Genomic DNA, 19003 nt, shown 5'->3' on the forward strand with positions numbered 1-19003 from the left:
TCAGAAAAACAACAACAAAAGAATAAAAAATGAGTACAGAAAACTTAAGAAACTATGGGACACCCTAAAGCACATTATACACAGAGTGGCCAGATTATTATGATCTCTGCATGGATAATAATCTGGCCACTCAGTGTATATCCTATATAATAAAAAGCTAATATGCAAATTGTCCCCTCAACCAGGAGTTCGACCAGTGGGCAGGCCATTCAACCATCCATGTCCCCTCCTCCTGGACAGGCTCATGCACTAATTCATGCACCAGGCCTCTAATATATATATATATATATATATATATATATATATATATATATATATATATATATACACACACACATACATATAGATAGTATAGGTATATGTACAGGTATAGTTATAGGTATAGGTATAGATAGAGATAGAGATAGATAGAGATAGAGATAGAGATAGAGATAGAGATAGAGATAGAGATAGAGATAGAGATAGAGATAGGGATAGAGATAGGGATAGAGATAGAGATATATATTGAGTGACCAGATTATTATGTGTTCAGAGATCATAATAATCTGGCCACTCAGTATAGATGTTTCAGAAGAAGAGACAAAGAGACAGGAGGATTATTCAGATAAACAATGGCTGGCCCTAGCCAGTTTGGCTCTCAGGATAGAGTGTCTGCCTGTGGGCTGAAGTGTAATGGGATCAATTCCAATCAAGGGCACATATCTCAACTGTAGGCTCAGTTCCCAACCCCAGTTAGGGTGCATGAAGAAGACAACCAATCGATGTATCTTTCTCACATCAATATTTCTCTCTGTGTGTATCTCTTCTTGCCTCTCTCTCTAAACATTGATAGAAAATATCCTTGGGAAGGATTAACAACAATTAAAAAGGGGCTGAAAATTCCCCAAACCTGAACAAAAATATGATTTTAAATCCAGAAAACCAATTAAAATGCAGGTCAACTTTTACAATATGCTTTTCCAACTTTTATATTTTATAGAGTTCAAGTCAGCATGTGGTTGGGCCTTGCCCATGTATTCAATGTAACAAGACTTCATTTTAATTAGTATTTAGATCCTTACATTTAATGCAATTACGTGTGTGTGTGTGTGTGTGTGTGTGTGTGTGTGTGTAATTTAATACACCTATTAGTTTTTCCTTTTGCTCCTCACTTTCAATCTTGCATTATCCCAGTAGTTTTAGTCTTTTGTTCAATCTTTTGTATTAGGTTTTGCAATACTTCTTTATTTTCTTCCTTGTATGTTTGTCTTTATATCTTGGACTATTTTTATGTGATTTGACGGGACAGTTACAATCCTAGTATTTTTCTTAGAAAAATGAAAACTGATGTTCACAAAAATATTTGTAAAGAAATGGTCAAGAGCATCAATAGTTTCCAAAGAAACAAATGGATATGCAATGTGAATAGATAATTAAATTGTGGTAAAAACAAAGTCATTGACTATTTTTCAATAAGATAAAACTAGAGACATTAATGATTATAAAAAATGTGTGCAGCAAAAGAAACCAGAGATAAGAGAATAGAATGCAATTCTAGTTATTGAAAATTCTAGAACAGACAAATATTCTAGAAATTAGTACAATGGTTTAATATGGAAGCCATGGTTTTCAACTTGAAAGGGAACAAGTAAAATTACAGATTTGATAGAAATGTTCCATACCTTAATTGGAATATGCTTTTACACATAAATATATTTGTCATATCTCATCTGATTATCCAGTTTAAAAAAAAAAGTGCATTCTACCCTGGTCACTGTGGCTCAGTGGTTGGGCATCATTCTATACACCAAAAGGTTGTGGTTCAATTCCCAGTCAGGGCATGTGCTTGGGTTGCAGAATTAATCCCTAGTAGGGAGCACACAGGAAGCAGCCAATCTATGCTCTCACATTGAAATTTCTCTTTCATAGTCCCTCTTTCTCTAAAAATAAATTACAATATATATTTTTTTAATTTTGCACTTTATTGTTTGCTCGGCATCTAGATAAAAAGGACACAAACAGGACTTTGGATAAATGGGTCTTACTGGGGCTTTCCCTGTTTACCATATCTAGTTTATATATATTATATTATTATATTATATTATATTATATTATATTATATTATATTATATTATTATATCATATCATATCATATCATATTATATCATATTATTTATATTATATTATACTAGAGGCCCAGTGCATGAAATTCATACATGGGTGGGGTCCTGAAGCCTGAACAGCAATCAAGGCTGATGAGAGGCAGGCCAATCAGGGCTGGGCAGGAGAGGAGGCGATGGTTACCGGGCTGGGCACAGAAAGAATGGACACTGGACACCAATGCTGACATCGTGGAGTGTGCCATGGTGCAATTCCCCTCCTCCCTGCCTCCTCCTTCCCTTGCCACTGCACTGAAACAGTGGCAAACAGGTGGCGGGTGGATCAGGGCCTGCCCACTCGGGAGGAAGGGCAGGCACTGGGGGTTGGCCACAGGCCCTGAGGAGGGAGCAGGCCCTCTCCCACCCTAGGAAAGGGGCCGCATCTGCTGCCACCCACCCCCGGTTCCCTGTCCCAGCTGGAGGCTGGGCAGAGTGACTACAGGAGGCTGGGCAGCCAGGAGAGGTTGGCTGTGGGGCGCACTGATCACCAGGAGGCAGCTCCTATGTTGAACGTCTATCCTCTGGTGGTCAGTGCGCATTACAATGACCAGTTGTTTTGATTGTTCTGGTCGCTTAGGCTTTTATATATATATATAGATTATATTAATCTATGTTGAAACTTCTTTCCTTAAATATGCCTTCTACCTAAAATATTTTAGGCACTTATGGGGAAGCTCAAAGGTTTTTCCTAAGTTTTATTTCTTAAAAATAAACAACTGAAAATAATCAATATTTCAGACATGCTTTGGTGTGGCAAACTTTATTGACCTCCAGTATTTATATAACACTACAGGCCTGGTACATGAATTTGTACACCAGTGGGGTTCCTCTGCCTGGCCTTTGGGATCAGGCCTAAAGTGGCTCTTGGACTTTCCTCGAGTAACGGGGTCCCAGTTTGTGAGAGGGTGCAGGCCAGGCCAAGGGACTTGATCAGTGTACCACTGGGGTCAGGAAAGGAAGCAAAAGGCTGGCCAGCCAGGGAGGACTGTGGGAGGGCTCCAAGGCATGTCCAGTCCATTTCACTCATTCCCAATCGGCTGGACCCCAGCAGCAAGCTAACCTATTGGTCAAAGTGTCTGCTCCCTGGTGGTCAGTGCATGTCATATCGAGCAGTTGGCCCTGATCATGCACTGGTGGGGTCCCTCAGCCTGGCCCTCTTGCAATCTGGGACCCCTTGCGGGATGTTGGAGAGCCAATTTTCAGCCTGATCCCACAGGCCATGCTAATCTGTGCACCAGGCCTGGAGTAGTAAATAAGAAGATAAAATCACTGCTTAATTTCTAAATGTTATCACTTTGCAGTAAACTGTAAACACAAATAATTTTTTTAAGGTTTTTAAAGGTAAGTTTTTTTATAGTTTATAAAGACCTGTGTCATTTTCTTATTTTCTACTATACTTTTATATCAGGAAAAAAATATGTTTCTTATTTTAACTACAATTAAAATTAATGTGAATAAAAAATTAATAAAACTTTAACAATGGAAATCCAGTTTTGGTAAGCCAGAAGATAACGTATATTCACATTTAAAAGTGCTAATTAATAAGATTCTTTGCCATCATTAATACTAGTTTATTTAAAATATGGTAAGGTCAGACATGTCAAGGCAGCATAAATATACTTATTAATATCTAAGTCAAAAGCCAATAGCAAATTTGCTTTTTTTTTCTCCTAAAATATCTTCTAGAGAATCTAAGAGTATCATAGATTCAAAACTGGTATTCAGTCAACTCTCTGAAAACCCCCTATTAGGCTAGCATAATGGAACAGTAGCACTCAGTTGTTGAGCTCCATTTTAAATGGTACATCTATTATTATACTAATGATTACAAACCATATGGTGTAACCATTAGGGTTGTCTTTAAATACACTAATTACATCAAGTGTAGGCAATAAAACAGGTGCTAAAACAATGTTCCCACACACTGTTTTTCATTTACAGCTCCATAGAAGACCTTTAGTAAAAAGATTAGAATTCCAATCTATTCCCATAGATTCCCATTTGACATTTAAAGATGCTGTATAACTATCCAGACAACATCAATTTAAGCAACAAATATGTTATTTGCTAGTAAACCTGAAAATATATTTTAACTGATAAGTGGATGAGGAAAGAGCAATCTAAAATAATGTCAATTTTTATTGGAAGATTTAGAGTCTACTTTATCTATTACACGTTGTGCCATTGAGCATTTATAGAGTACCCAATTTATTTTATGTTAGGGTAATATGTAAATAATTCAATAATGAACAATAATAATATAAAAGCAAGTGTATATGGCTACAGTATGATCTTATGGATTTCACCAAACAAGTAACTTTGGACAAGCAAATTCACATACATGTTCAACATTTTTATCTGCAAGAATATTGGTAGATTTAGGTTATTTCTAAGATCCTCTTCATTTTTAAAATTTGTTATTCTTACAGTGGTTTGACAAGATGCTGTTCTTGACCAAACATCAGTCAGACTCTTCTATGCCCTCTTCATTAGGCCTTGACCTAGACCCCTATTCTTTCCAGGTCTATATAGCTCAGTTTCAGCAAGAATATTGCTCAATCAGTTTAGATGGAATCTCTCTACACTTGATATGTGATAACTATTGATATTTGATCAAATTTCTTACCCCCCACCCCGCCCGACCCATTGAAATTTTATCACTTTGCCTTGCCTGAAGCAAGAATCCTATCATCAGGCACATTTTACTCCAGCCTTGATGTCTCCTCTTAGTAATTTTTCATTCACTGCTACTCTCCACCTACCCACCAGCTCCTTAGGTACAAATCTCACATCATAATCATTATTATTATTATTATTATTATTATTATTATTATTATTATAGGGGCCCAGTGTACAGATTCATGCACCTTGAAAGGAACTGTGGGCTGTGAGGCTGCAGTAGGCACAAGCCCTCTGGTGACCAGCACACATCACAGCGACCAGATGGTTGTTCAGTTGTTCTGCCATTTGGTCAATTTGTATATTAGCCTTTTATTAGGATTTGGAGTTGTCAGTTTGACACTTACCAGAATAATCATAAATCTTCCTTACTATTTTTTTTTGTCCTCAAAATCTTTTTTCCCCATTTACTTATGTATTTTTTAAAAATTTTTATTGTTGAAAGTATTAAATATGTCTGCCTTTTCCCCTCATTTTAACCCTTCTAGACTGCCCTTGCCCCCCACCTCAGGCTTGACCACCCTATTATCTGTGTCCTTGGGATATGCATTTATGCAAACAAATTCTTTGGTTGATCTCTTCCCTCCTACCACCCACCCCCACATTTCTTCTGAGGTTCCACAGTCTGTTCCATCCTTCTCTGTCTCTAGATTTACATTGTTCAACATTTATTTTGTCCATTAGATTCCACTATGAGTGACATCATCTGATACTTGTCTCTGATTATTTGTTTTTGGAATTATGATAATGCTGGCCTCATAAAAAGAGCTTGAAAAATGTTCCTTCTCTTGAATTTTCTTTTGAATAGTTTGAGGAGTATTGGTGTCAGTTCTTCTCTGAATGTTTGTTAATACTCCCATGTGAAGCTGGCAGGCTTAATCTTTCCTACCTATAAATTTTTGAGAATGTTAATATATTTCTGCTTATACAATATTATCAGGTATTTAGTGCTTTTATGGATAATAACAAATTTGTGGAGCTGTTTTGAGGATTAAGTGAGGTGAACCCTGTAACCAGTGCTGAACCCTTGCTAGACAAATAAAAAATACCAAATAAATGTTAGCTCTTATGATAATAAAATAAATACATCATGAGTACAAAATCATTAAATGTGCCTATAAATATATTCCAAAAAGGAATGAAAAAAATATAAATAGATCCAAAAGAGGGATTCTTGGTAGCTCTCTTTTTAATATTTTCAGAAACTGCCATACTGTTATCCTTAGTGATTACACTGATTTACATTGGCACCAGTAGTTGTATATTAGAATCACCTTTTTTCCACAACCTCTCCAATACTTGTAATTTCTTTACCTATGCTCAGTGCAGCATTATTTACAGTAGTAAAGACATTAAAACAACCTTATATCCTTTGGTGAGTGATTAGATAAAGAAGATATGGTACATATATAATTAAACACTACTTAGATACGAAAAAGATAAAATATTGCCATTTGCAAAACATAGGTGGATGTTGAGCATTATGTTAAGTGAAATAAGTCAGATGAAAGAAAGAGAAAAGATAACCATATGATTTCACTTATGTGGGATATAAAAATAAATAAATAAACAGACAAACATGGATGAATATGAAGATTATTATGCTAAGTGAAATAAGCAACTCAGAGAAAGACAAATACCATGTGATTTCACCTATATGTAGAATCTAATGAACAAAATAATAAGCAAAACCAGACTCAGATATGGAGAACAGTCTGTCATAGGGTGGGGGGTTGGGAAAGGTGAAGGGATTAAGCAAACAAGCAAACAAACAAACAATAATAACAAAAAACCTTCATAGACAAAGATGATTACCAGAAAAAAAAAATAAAGGGAGGTGGGGGAAGGTAGGAGATGGTAAAAGGGGGACAAATGGTGATGGAAAGAGACTTGACTTGGGGTGGTGAACACATAAAACAATATACATATGATGTATTATATAATTGTAGACCTGAATCCTATATAATTTTATCAATTAATGTTACCACAATAAATTCAATAAAATTTAAAAAAATATAAAAGGCAAATTGTAGATACAGACAATACAGGAGAAATGAATCCAGAGAGGGTAACAGGGATCAAGAACAGGTGATGAAAGGAAACTAGAGTTTGAGTAGTGAACACACAGTAGGGTACACTGATGTTATATTATAAATTTGTACACCTGAGATTTATGTAATATTGATAACTAATGTTATCCCAATAAATTTAATTTAAAACAACATAAAGATAAAAATATGTGTTTAGAATACAGAAATTATAGATACACTATATTTTAAAAATTTGTCACTATCTAAGTGCTTACCTAAATCCCAATTCAAAAAGAAACTTAAGAAAAATCTTCCTTTTCCATTGCAAAACATTTAAGATGAAACTTGTATACTCCAGATTGCAAAATACAGTGCATTTTTTTTTGGGGGGGGGGATTGCAAATAAATTGCCTATTTGAAAATTATTTGACTGGTATGTTAGTGACTTAAAATGAAAATTGGTTCTCAAATTATTAGTATTCAATGATATAGCAACTTTAAAGAGAGAGTAGTAGTAAGCATCATGTTGTAGAATAGGAGGACACAAGTAGTCAGAAATCTGTATTAAATGATGCTTCTGCTTGCTTTGGCTGAAATGACATGGCAGGGAGGAGATTGTGGGGTTTCTGGCAAAAAAATAAATAAATAAATAAAAAGGAACTTTCTGAGTCCACCGAGTTTATGGTATCCATGGGTTACAGGCATTCATGCAGGCTTTGCTTCTGGGCATGGTGGTGCCTCCTGCCATGACTTCTCTCACAAGCAGAGCCTCAGCATCCCTCCTTGGAGACTCCCTGATATTGACCTCTTCCCAATGAGAGATGAGGAGGTAATAACCATGTCAAAAGAATATTTATGGAGACTTGATTTAGCTGAAATATTAGGGTACTAAACTGAAGCTCCTGAATCATATGAGGATAGAGGATATTAGAAGTGACTGCCAGGTTTTAGAAATTTCCAGTTGATCAGATGTCAGTTAACACGAAGTAGCAGGTTCAATGAATTTATGGAATGTCACAAGATTATTCGATGTGAGGCAGCAGCAGGAGACTCTCACTAGCTTTTAGCCATATTCTCAATCAGCAGGTGATATCATTGGTACTGCCAATGTTTTCTTCACTCCACCCCCCCATTCCCTTTTTTCCTTCCATTCATCCCATCTTCCTTTCTTTGTTCCTCAAAATCAGTGCAAATTTCTTACTATAACTCTCTAATAACTTCTACATGCATTTCCCACTGCTTATTTCCATGACACCATTTAGAAAATGTTCTTTACAGCATCATAATTTTATCCATATGACCTTCTTTTTGCCTAATAAACATCTAAAATTCAGAGTCTTTGTATTTTTACAGTATACCTTGAATATTCTTTTTCTGGACTTTTGTTTGGTTGATTATCTTTTCATAATTTGTAGCTTGATTTAAAGTTTATCTTCTCACAGAGACCTTATATGGTTTTTCTCCCCTAGCTTTATTGATGTATAGTTGACACAGAGACCTTATTTGACTATACTTTTGAGAGAAGTTCACAGAATCAGAACACAAAACTAAGTAAAGTAGGTATTTTAATGTATCCCCAATCATATAACCAGCACCTCTAACTGTGCCTAGCACATAGTACATATTCAATGATTATTTGTTGAATGAATGTTTTTTTGTGTTTTGGTTTTTTTATTCTACTAGGCCCTGTGGTACCATTTAAAATATACTGATCAACAATTTAGAGGTAATGTTCATAGTTGGATTGGAAATATATATGTGTATACTGGATCATAATAAGTATATCACAGTAAATAGATAAGTAAAATGCTGAAATGGAGAATGAAAAGGAAGTAAAAGTTAAATGAGAAGAACTTGCCAGACCTGTGTAGCTCCGTTGTTGAGTATCAATCTATGACCCAGGAGGTCACAGTTTGATTCCTGGTCAGGGCATAGGCCTGGGCTGCTGATAGTATCCCAAGTAGGGGGCTTGCAGGAGGCAGTCAATCAGTGTTATTCTCTCTCATCATTGATGTTTCTGTCTCTATCTCCCTCTCCCTTCCTCTCTCCGAAATCAATAAACATATTATAATTTTAAATAAAAAGTAAACAAGAAAAATTCTCTGAATGACTTAAATTAATACATGAAGAATAAAAAGAGACCAGATATGCCCAAAGATATTAGGACAGGAAGCAACATGAGCTAATTTTCTGAGCAGTTAAGAGCTTTGTTTATAATGGGAGAAATTATTTAATTCTAAGGATGGGAGGATTTATTTCAGCAAATAATGCAAATATTTAGATCCTTGTAAGCCATGGGGGTAATTTTTGCATTTTATCCCAACTGCAATGTGAAAATAGTAAACAGTTGAAGCTGAAAATAAACTTATTTAATTTTTTGATGTTTTGAATTTTAAAAGTCTTCTGACTTTTGTAAAATAAAAGATAGATTGGAGGCAAAGATTGAAACAAGTTAAGAGGTCACTGACTGATAAAACAAAGATGTCAGATATATAAGTGGAGAGTCATGATTGGTGGCATAAACAGTAATAATGGTAGGTTTAGTATAATTACAATAAAAGGGGAGAATTATATTTGAAGTTGAACAAATAACTGGATATTGGATTAAAGTGCATTTTTCTAAGTTAGAGAGAAAATTGAGAGAAATAATGGGGTAGTTGCCCAATAAATTATAAACACTTACATTTGAAAGAATGTGAGTTAGTCAAATAAAAATGTCAAATGAACAATTGGATGCATATGAGGAAATGTCTGGGGTTAATATATAAATTAATTACTCATTAGTGTATTGATGTTTTTATAATCAAGAGAAGTATGATATCATGTAGAGACAAGTATAAAGAACACAGAGCTAAGTATCAAGGCTAACTTTGAGGAACACCAATATTAAAATTTAGCACACAGTCAATAAAAAAAGATGACAAAAAACAGTCATCTATACCAATAAAAAAGAAAGATTAAAATTGACCATACCTTCATGACACTCACCAGCCAATCAGGAATGAATATGCAAATTAACCCCACTAAGATGGCGGTGGCTGTGCGCCCAAAAAGCTCTGGACCTGTGGGAGTCACAGAAGTCGGGGGAGACAGAGAAATCAGATGTCAGTGCGTGAGGCTGGCTGCAGCCTGGGAGATGAAGAAGCCACCTGCCCTGAGATCCCAGGCCGCAGCCAGCCCCAGAAGCCGCCCACCCCATGTCCTGAGGAAAATGGAGAAAACGAGTGCCAGCACCTGAGGCTGGCTGCAGACTGGGAGACGAAGAAGCCACCTGCCCCCTGATCCCAGGCCACAGCCAGCCTCAGAAGTTGCCTACACTGCATCCCAGGGGAGACAGAGAAGCCGCCCACCCTGTGGTCCTAAGTGCCAGTGCTTGCTGCTGCAGCCCAGGCGAAGCCACCTGCCCACCGTCCCCTGCAAAGGTAGCCTAAATCCCAGGTGCATATGGCTGATCAGAGGAAGAGAAGCCCTGATCCTGGGTGCCTGTGGCCAGCTGGAGGAGGAAATCCTGGGTCTCGGGTTGGGGCTGAGGCAGAGGTGGTTAGGGGCAATCAAGCCAGCAGGGAACAGTTGGGATGATCAAACTGGCAGGAGAGTGGTTAGGAGACAACACTTCTGGATTGTGAGAGGGATGTCTGACTGCCGGTTATCCCCACAGGGGTCCCTTTTTTAGAAAATGTATTTTTTTTTTTTTTTTCAGGGAGAGAGAGATATAGAAACATCAATGATGAGAGAGAATAACTTGATTGGCTGCCTCCTACACACATCCTATGGGGGATCAAGCCCACAACCCTGGCCTATACTCTTACCAGGAATGGAACCATAACTTCCTGGTTCATAAGTCAATACTCAACCACTGAGCAACACAGGCCAAGCAAGGATTTTATCCACTGAGCCAAACTGGTCCTGGCCAGGCAAGGATTTTAGATGAAGGTACTCAACAGCTCATTATCACCATCAAGGTCCTCGATCATTCTCTTTTTTTCTTTACTGTCTTTAGTATATTGACCTTTTGTCCTTAAATGTTTAGCTAATGGTCATCATATGGCTCAAAGGTCTATATATACATCCACTTTTGGGGCAGGGCAAAGGGGAAAATCAGCACTTGTTACATTTATAAAGATGCAAATATCTTCTCAAGTCTCAACATGGACTTCTGTTGGGGTCTTATTGGCAAGAACTTTGTCACACAGCAATTTATAATTGCAAGGAAGCCTCCAAAATTAATGGCATCTCCAGCTTCTTGATTATTCTGAAAATAGGAGAAAAAATGCTATATGTTCATGAAAATAATCTGCAACAGATATATAATAGAACAGTATTAGCATAATGTGAAAACACCAGTTTTAAAACTCAGAAAATGATATCAAAGAACTTCTGGAACACCTTGTTCTACAGAGAAAAAATAAATAGCATTTTTCAAAAGGGCTTTGCTTGTGGGGTTTTAATTTTAGTATGCTCACATACATGACGTACTACCCAGAAGATTGGTATCAGTTATTTTGGAAATTTCTAAAAATTTTGAAGGAAAACACTATATTACAGTAGTTTAATAATTGAAAGTTCAAAATAATTGTTTTACAATAGTGAGGGCTGGTTGGAATAATCATATTACTCAGCATACACTGTGTTCTTTGGGCTCTTTCTTCTTCTAGATATTATGTTTTATACCCTTCTTGAAATACTTTATATATATGTAAATAATATAATATTTTATCTAAGTGGTGGTGGCCAAAGATTGAGAAATATTAGAAATAAAAAAAGAAGACACAGAGATAGATTTTAAGCTGGGAGCTGGATGGGCCGCCATCCTGTCTGTTGGAGAGGCAGGAAGAAGGCGACCATGACCCTCCCAGCACATTTATTTTATACCCCCAATACCAGTAACTAACACTAACTTAATTGCATTCTTAAGTAGGCCCTGGCATGCCTGGATTTACATATCTAGTCCCGCCCCTGCTGATATCTGGGCTGATATGAAGGTCAAGCTGACAATATGTCCACCATCTTGGGGAAACATGTTTCCAGGGCATGACTCTGCCTACACCGTGAGTTCAGCTGACGATAATTAAGGAAAATTGCTCATGTGCCTTCTCAGGAGGTCCTCTACAATTTATTGTATATTAACATTGGTAACTCAACTTTATTAAAAGTTTTGATTTGTGTTATTTGCCAGTTTCTGTGATATATAACACCAGACCTGATGAATTTTAAACTATCAATAATTTAGCAATGAGCTTGCCAAATTCCTGACTTATTTTGACAAGTGACTCTTAAAAGCCAGTGCCAGCCAGATCCAATTCAAAGGCAGTTCAAGTTCATTAACTTATAGGGTTGTCAGACTCCACAAGTTCTCCAGGATAGAGGCTGATAAAACTATCATTTGTAAACATGTGCTATCATTTAAGAAGAAGAAAATATGGGTGCAAAGATGGAGCTTGAGCCACAAAGGATAATTTCTAGGCCTTGAAACCTGGCAGAATTCACTATGCTGAACTTTACAATTTTTTAGGAATAGTGATCTTTTTCTTCCTTTTCTCCCTTTCGAAATGGAAAATTTATAACAGCTATCCTATTCTTGCTTCATTATTGTATTTTGAAAGAAACTGATTTGTTTTTTAGATTCACAGGCAGGTCTATAGGTGTAAATAAATTTTGCTACAGGATGGATCTTACCCATGGCCTCATCCTCAGATAATTTATATGGCGAGATTTAGAGTTTTTAAACGATGATATTTAGATTATATTTTGGATTTTAGTTGATGCTATAATATTAATATAACACACTTAGTTAATCAATTATCTCATCTTATGAAATGTTTTATAATGGTAATAATAAAAACAATATGACATTGGTGTAAAACACATAAATCATTGAAAAAAATGAAAGACTCAGAAATATGTATAAGAATGATGGTGTTTTAGCAAAGGTACAAAGGCAGTGGAAGGTATTTGGATATTATTTGCAATAAATGATTCTGGAACAAGTAGATATCCTTATTGAAATATTAAACTTGAATCTATACTATATGTATCACAGACCTAAATATAAAATATGAACTTTAAATCATCCAGAAGAAAATATATATATAAAAAAGTCTTTGGTATCTTGAGATTCTTGGGATATGTGTTTATATATAGATACAACACCAGAAGCATGATGCTAAAGAGAACAAATTGATTAATTGGACTCCAATAAAGTTAAGAACTTCTGCTCTATAAAGAGAATGATACAACAAGCCACACACTGGCAAAAATATTTGCAACTTTATGTTTTATAGACATATTGAGAATATATAATTTTTTAAAAAACTCAATAAGAAAATAAACAAGTCAATTAAAAATGGGCAAAATATTTGAATAGACACTTCAACAAAGAAGATACATAAATAGCAAATGAGCACATGAAATAATACTCTCAATATCCCTAGTGATTATCAGTATACTAATCAAATGCACAATAAAATTCTAACACCCAGCTGTTAGAATGACTAAATTTAAAAATACTAACCATGGAACATGTTGGAAAAGGCATGGAGAAACTAGAGCTCATATAAACTCTTGACAGGAGTACAGGATACAACTGATTAAAAAGCAATTGGATGATTGCCTAAAAAGTTTACAACTTCTCCATGATCCAATAATTCTATTTCCTCTGTGTCCAAACAAACAATTTTGCATAAATATTCATAATAACTTTATTTGTAGTAGCACCAAACTAGAAAACACTAAAATGTCCAGCAACAAGTAAAGGTTATAACAAACTGTGTCATATCTGTATAATGGAATAACACTTTTTACAATAAAAAAGAATGTATATACACACCACAGCTATGTAAATATTAATATAATTTTATTCTGAGGATAATAAAAAAGAGTTCATATTGTACAATTGCATTTATATAAAATTATACAAATTGCAAGTAATCTACAGTGATGAAAAATATGAGTGATTTTTCTTAGGATGAAATAAGGAGCATGCTGAGGAATGAAAAAGGGCAATACGATGAGAGTAAAAGGAAACTTTTGGAATGAAGGAAATATTAATTTTCTTAATTTTGGTGTTGTTTTCATAGGTAGAAATATATTTTTAAAACTATATACATTTTAAATATGGGCAGTTAAATGTCAAAATTTCTTTTTTTCTTTTTTTAGAGTAATATCATCAAAAGCGCAAAAAAGCCGAGACCAATTTGGCTCAATGGATAGAGCGTAGGCTTGGGGACTAAAAGGTCCCAGGTTCGATTCCGGTCAAGGGCATGTACCTTGGTTGCAGGCATATCCCCAGTAGGGGGTGTGCCAGAGGCAGCTGATCAATGATTCTCTCTCATCGATGTTTCTAACTCTCTATCTCTCTCCTTTCCACTCTGTACAAAATCAATAAAATATATTTAAAAAAAAAAGCGCAAAAAAAAAATATATAAGTCAAACAAGAAAAGCTTGTATAATATTCAAAAGTTGTTTCTGTCTCTCAAGGCAGGGATATGTGCAGAGTTGAGCAAATAGAAACAGACATTAGGCTAGTCAATCATGGATCTCAGAGTAGAGATGAACAGTGCTCAAAAAGATATCTTTAATTGTACTACATCCTTAGGAAATCTAGCTTTGTGTATAGCTAGATAGATGATAAATAACATAGATAATAGATGATGATGATGATGATAGATAGATAGATAGATAAATGGTTAGATAGATATACACATACATATATATTTAAAATGTGACTTTATAAACTTGGTTTTGTTTTTCATTATCTCTATGCCTTAATTATAGTATCCTGCTGGCTTCAATTTGCCCCATTGACATTCAGTGACACTTTCACACCTAGATTTAACCAGTGTCTATTGGGGAATTGATGGGAACTGCCAACATGCTGCTCTATATTATGAGAGGTAAACTCAGATTGTCCTAAAATCTCACCTTTAAAAAGTAGGTTAGCTTTTCTCTTTCTATCACAACCTTTTGGAACTAATTTTTCTTTAACTTCCTCCTTAGTATTTATTTTAAATTGTTATTATCTAAGTACAAATACAGTGTGAAAAGGCTATAATAATCCAGGATAATATGATAATTTCTTCAACTAAGGCACAATTATGAAACTCTCTATGAATGTGAAATATATGTGCATTTCTTAGGATGTTTTATTTATTTTATTATGAGCTATTAATTATCCCATTTGTGGTTTGTCATCCTCAGTAAATATTCAATCAAATATTTTATTTTATTTTTGTGTACGTGGAATATATAGTCTTTTCAAATGCATTACAACTACCAGGTTCTATAGTACAGTTTGGTAATACATTCGATAGAAATTATGCATTTTTAGGTAATAATAAATATATATGAAACATTTCAATGGAAAATTTATCAATTATGATAGATTGAAAAGATATTGTGGAGACCCAAGAATGTTAATAACTGGAAATTGAATTTGCTATTGAAAAATGGGGTAAAGTATGCATGAATTAACAGTTAATAAATTTTGAATTATATTTATGTAACAGAATGCTAATATGAGCATGAAATTAATGAGAAACAATAGCTATGGTCATCGATATTGTAGAGCCATTAAAATGGAGTGACTACATTAAAATGAGATACATTCTTAATACATAAATATATATTTTTATTGATTTCTGAGAATTAGAGAGGATAGAAACATCAATTATGAGAGAAAATCATTGATCGGCTGCCTTGTGCACTCCCACACTGTAGATTGAAACCACAAACTGGGCATGTGCCTTGACTGGAAATCAAACTATAACCTCTTGGTTAATAGGTTAATGCTTAACCACTGAGACACCCTTACCAGGCAAGACACATTCTTGACTTTTGTTTTTCTTGCAAATAAACACATAAACAAAAGGGATAAGATCTTAATGTTTGGAACCTAAAGTATCAGAGCTAATGGGGAAGACCACTTGTACACTTGTACCTTCAATGTCATTGGAATAACTAGAGCATGTTTTTTTTTTAATCCTCACCTGAGGATATTTTGTTGTTGTTGTTGTTTTTTTGTTGTTGTTTTTTTTTTTTAGAAAGAGAAGAAGAGAGAATGAGAGAGAGAAAATTGATCAGTTATCTCCCTTACATTCACCTACCTGGAATCAAACTTACAATCTGGATATGAAAGGAACTTGTAATCCTTTGGTGTACAGACTAATGCTCCAACTAACTGAGCCACATCAGCCAGGGGTAGAATATGCATTTTTAATCATGTTTGAACATATGATAAATAAAACAAATATCCACACATATAAGATCATTGTCAATACTGCTAAAAGAGCATTCAACAAATTATAACATATAATTAAACACATAATATAAAAGTGTATTTTTTGCAATATTTACATTGGTGCATCCATATTTTTACTAATAACATAAATACTACCTAATTTATTTCTTTAGTCTAAATAATAGGTGTTGATAAAGTGATCCACTTTAAAAAGACAACAACTGAACATAAAAATAGGCAATTTTTACAAATAGGACTATATATATATATATAAAAGCCTAAGTGATCATCACAACCAAAACAACTGAACAGACCACCAAACAGGCTGCCTGGGGCTACCAGGCCAGCAGGTGGGTTAGTGAGAGACAGCTAAACGACTGAACAGAGGACTGTGTGGGGCGACCAGATTGGCAGGGGGGGGCATTTGAGGGGCAACCTGACCAGCAGTGTGTGTGTGGGGGTAATTGGGGGTGACCAGGACAGTGGGGTGGGCATTTAGGGGTGACCAGGCCAGCAGGCAGAAGCAGTTAGGGGTATCAGGCTGGCAGGGTGGGGCAATTAGGGGCAATCAGGCAGGCAGGCAGGTGAGCAGTTAGGAGCCAGTGGTCCAGGATTGTGAGAGGGATGTCCGACTGCTAGTTTAGGCCTGATTCCCAGGATTCTACCTTTTGCCATGGGTTATGTTGTTGCTGGGGCACTTTTGGCCCTGAATCTGTTTTATTGCACACTTGTGTTTTTGTTCCACACCCTATACAACAGCATCTTTGTAGAGTGCCCTCTAGCACTCCAGGACCTCTCAGGTGATATTGGAGAGTTTGTTTCAGCCCAATCCCCACAGGTAAGACTGAGGGACCCCACCTATTGGAAGGACCCTGCTCACTCCACAGATGTTGGGGAGGGACCATGGGAGGTTGGATCCGATATCACCCAGTCCTGACCCGCCAGCAACTGTCTAATTAATTTCCTTTCAATGTGCATGAATCTGTGAACCAGGTCACTAATATTGATAAAATACCCAATATATAATGTGGAGCAAATAGTTTTTTGACAATGTGAGTTTCTGCTGGTTACTATATCTAAGCTATTTTGTGCTATAAGAAATGTGTAAAATAGCATGGCTCAGTGGTTGAGCATTAACCTATTAATCAGGAGTTTATGGTTCGAATGCCAGCCAGAGCACATGCCAGGATTTCAGGCTTGGTCCTCAGTAAGGAGCAAGCAGAAAGCAGACAATAAATGATTCTTTCTCATCATTGAGGTTTCACTCTCTCACTCCCTCATCCTTCCACTCTGAAATATATATATATATATATATATATATATATATATATATATATATATAATAAAATAAACCTCAATATATATATTGCATAAAATAGATAGTACATAGCAATTAATTTAGGCCTACTTTATTATGAAAATTTGCTGTGTAGTAGAAAACCCATATTAAAATTTTTATGCAATTTTTATTTGGATTCAGTGGTTACATTTTTTTAATCCTCACCCAAGAATATGTTTTTCACTGATTCTAGAGCAAGAAAAAGGGAGAGAAAGAGGGAGAGAAATGCTGATCTGAGAGAGAAAAAATTGCCCCTAGTCCAGGAATTAAATCTGCAACTTGGTATGTGCTGTGACCAGAAATTGAACCAGTGATTCCTGTGATGAAGCTCTAACCAACTGAGCCACTCTTATCAGGGCCCGATAGTTTCATTTTTAAGTATTTATTCCAAACCATAATCAGATATGTACACAGAAGATTAATTACAAATTTAATTGATATAGTATTTTAAAATACTTATTAATCACGTTATTATTATACTTAACATAGAGAAAATAGAAATAAGAGGTAATTGGTTAAAGGCATAATGTTATACAATTAGGTAATCATAATCATTAAGTTTTTAAGTTTTATTTTATACTAGAGGCCCAGTGCACAAAATTCATGTGTAGGTATAGTCCCTAGGCCTGGCCTGTGATCAGGGCCATCTTTCCCAGCTGCCCACAGTCAGCCCTGCCCCCAAGTGCCACCCACCCCCAGTTCCCCACTCGCCATCAGGTGATCGGAGGCTGCTGGCCATGGGAGGAACCAAGGGGTGGGCCATTATGCTCACCCTCTGCCCCCACCCCTGCCATAGGTTGCCCTCTGTATGTAGGTGGCTGGTGGGGTAGGGGGTTTGGCCTGGCACCACCCACATCCACCATCACCCACCCCGGTTTCCCATTTTCCATTGGGTGAATGGCGCCTGCTGACTGGGGAAAGGGACCAAGAGATGATCAGTGAGCCACATAGTGACTGATTAAGTGGTCATTTTGGTCATTCCACTGTTAGGATCAATTTGCATATTATCCTCTTATTATATAGGATAGAGGCCCAATGGACAATGGGAGCCAGCTGGCCTGCCCTGATTGGGGCCCTGGATCGGTGTTAGGGGGCCCTGCTGGGAAGTGGGGCCAGCTGGGGTGAGGAGCCAGGGGCAGTTTGCTGGTGGCCCCACCCCTGACCAGGCTGGGGGTCCCCACTGGGGGTGGCACCAGCTGGGGTGAGGGGCAGTGGTCATTCTGATCTCTGGTTGTTCTGCCATTTTGAACACTAGGCTTTTATTATATAGGATGGGCATATTATTAACATGGATATTTTCAAAAATATTGAAAAAATAAAATTGTTTTGCAATGTATAAATCATGTCTGTAACTTTGTAACATTTTAGTTGCATACTTATTGCTTTGTATAATTATATCAATAGATATGAGATATAAATTCATTTTAAAAAGTATGCAAAAAATACATATAAGGACCTAGCCAGTATTGCTCAGTTGATTGGGCATCTTAGCGTGTACCTAAAGTTTGCCTGTTTGATTCCTCTTCAGGGCACATGTCTGGGTTGCAGGCTCAATCTCCAGTAGAGGATATACAAGAGGTAA

Source organism: Pipistrellus kuhlii, unplaced genomic scaffold, assembly GCF_014108245.1.
Source record: "Pipistrellus kuhlii isolate mPipKuh1 unplaced genomic scaffold, mPipKuh1.p scaffold_m20_p_3, whole genome shotgun sequence".
Taxonomy (NCBI): Eukaryota; Metazoa; Chordata; class Mammalia; order Chiroptera; family Vespertilionidae; genus Pipistrellus; species Pipistrellus kuhlii.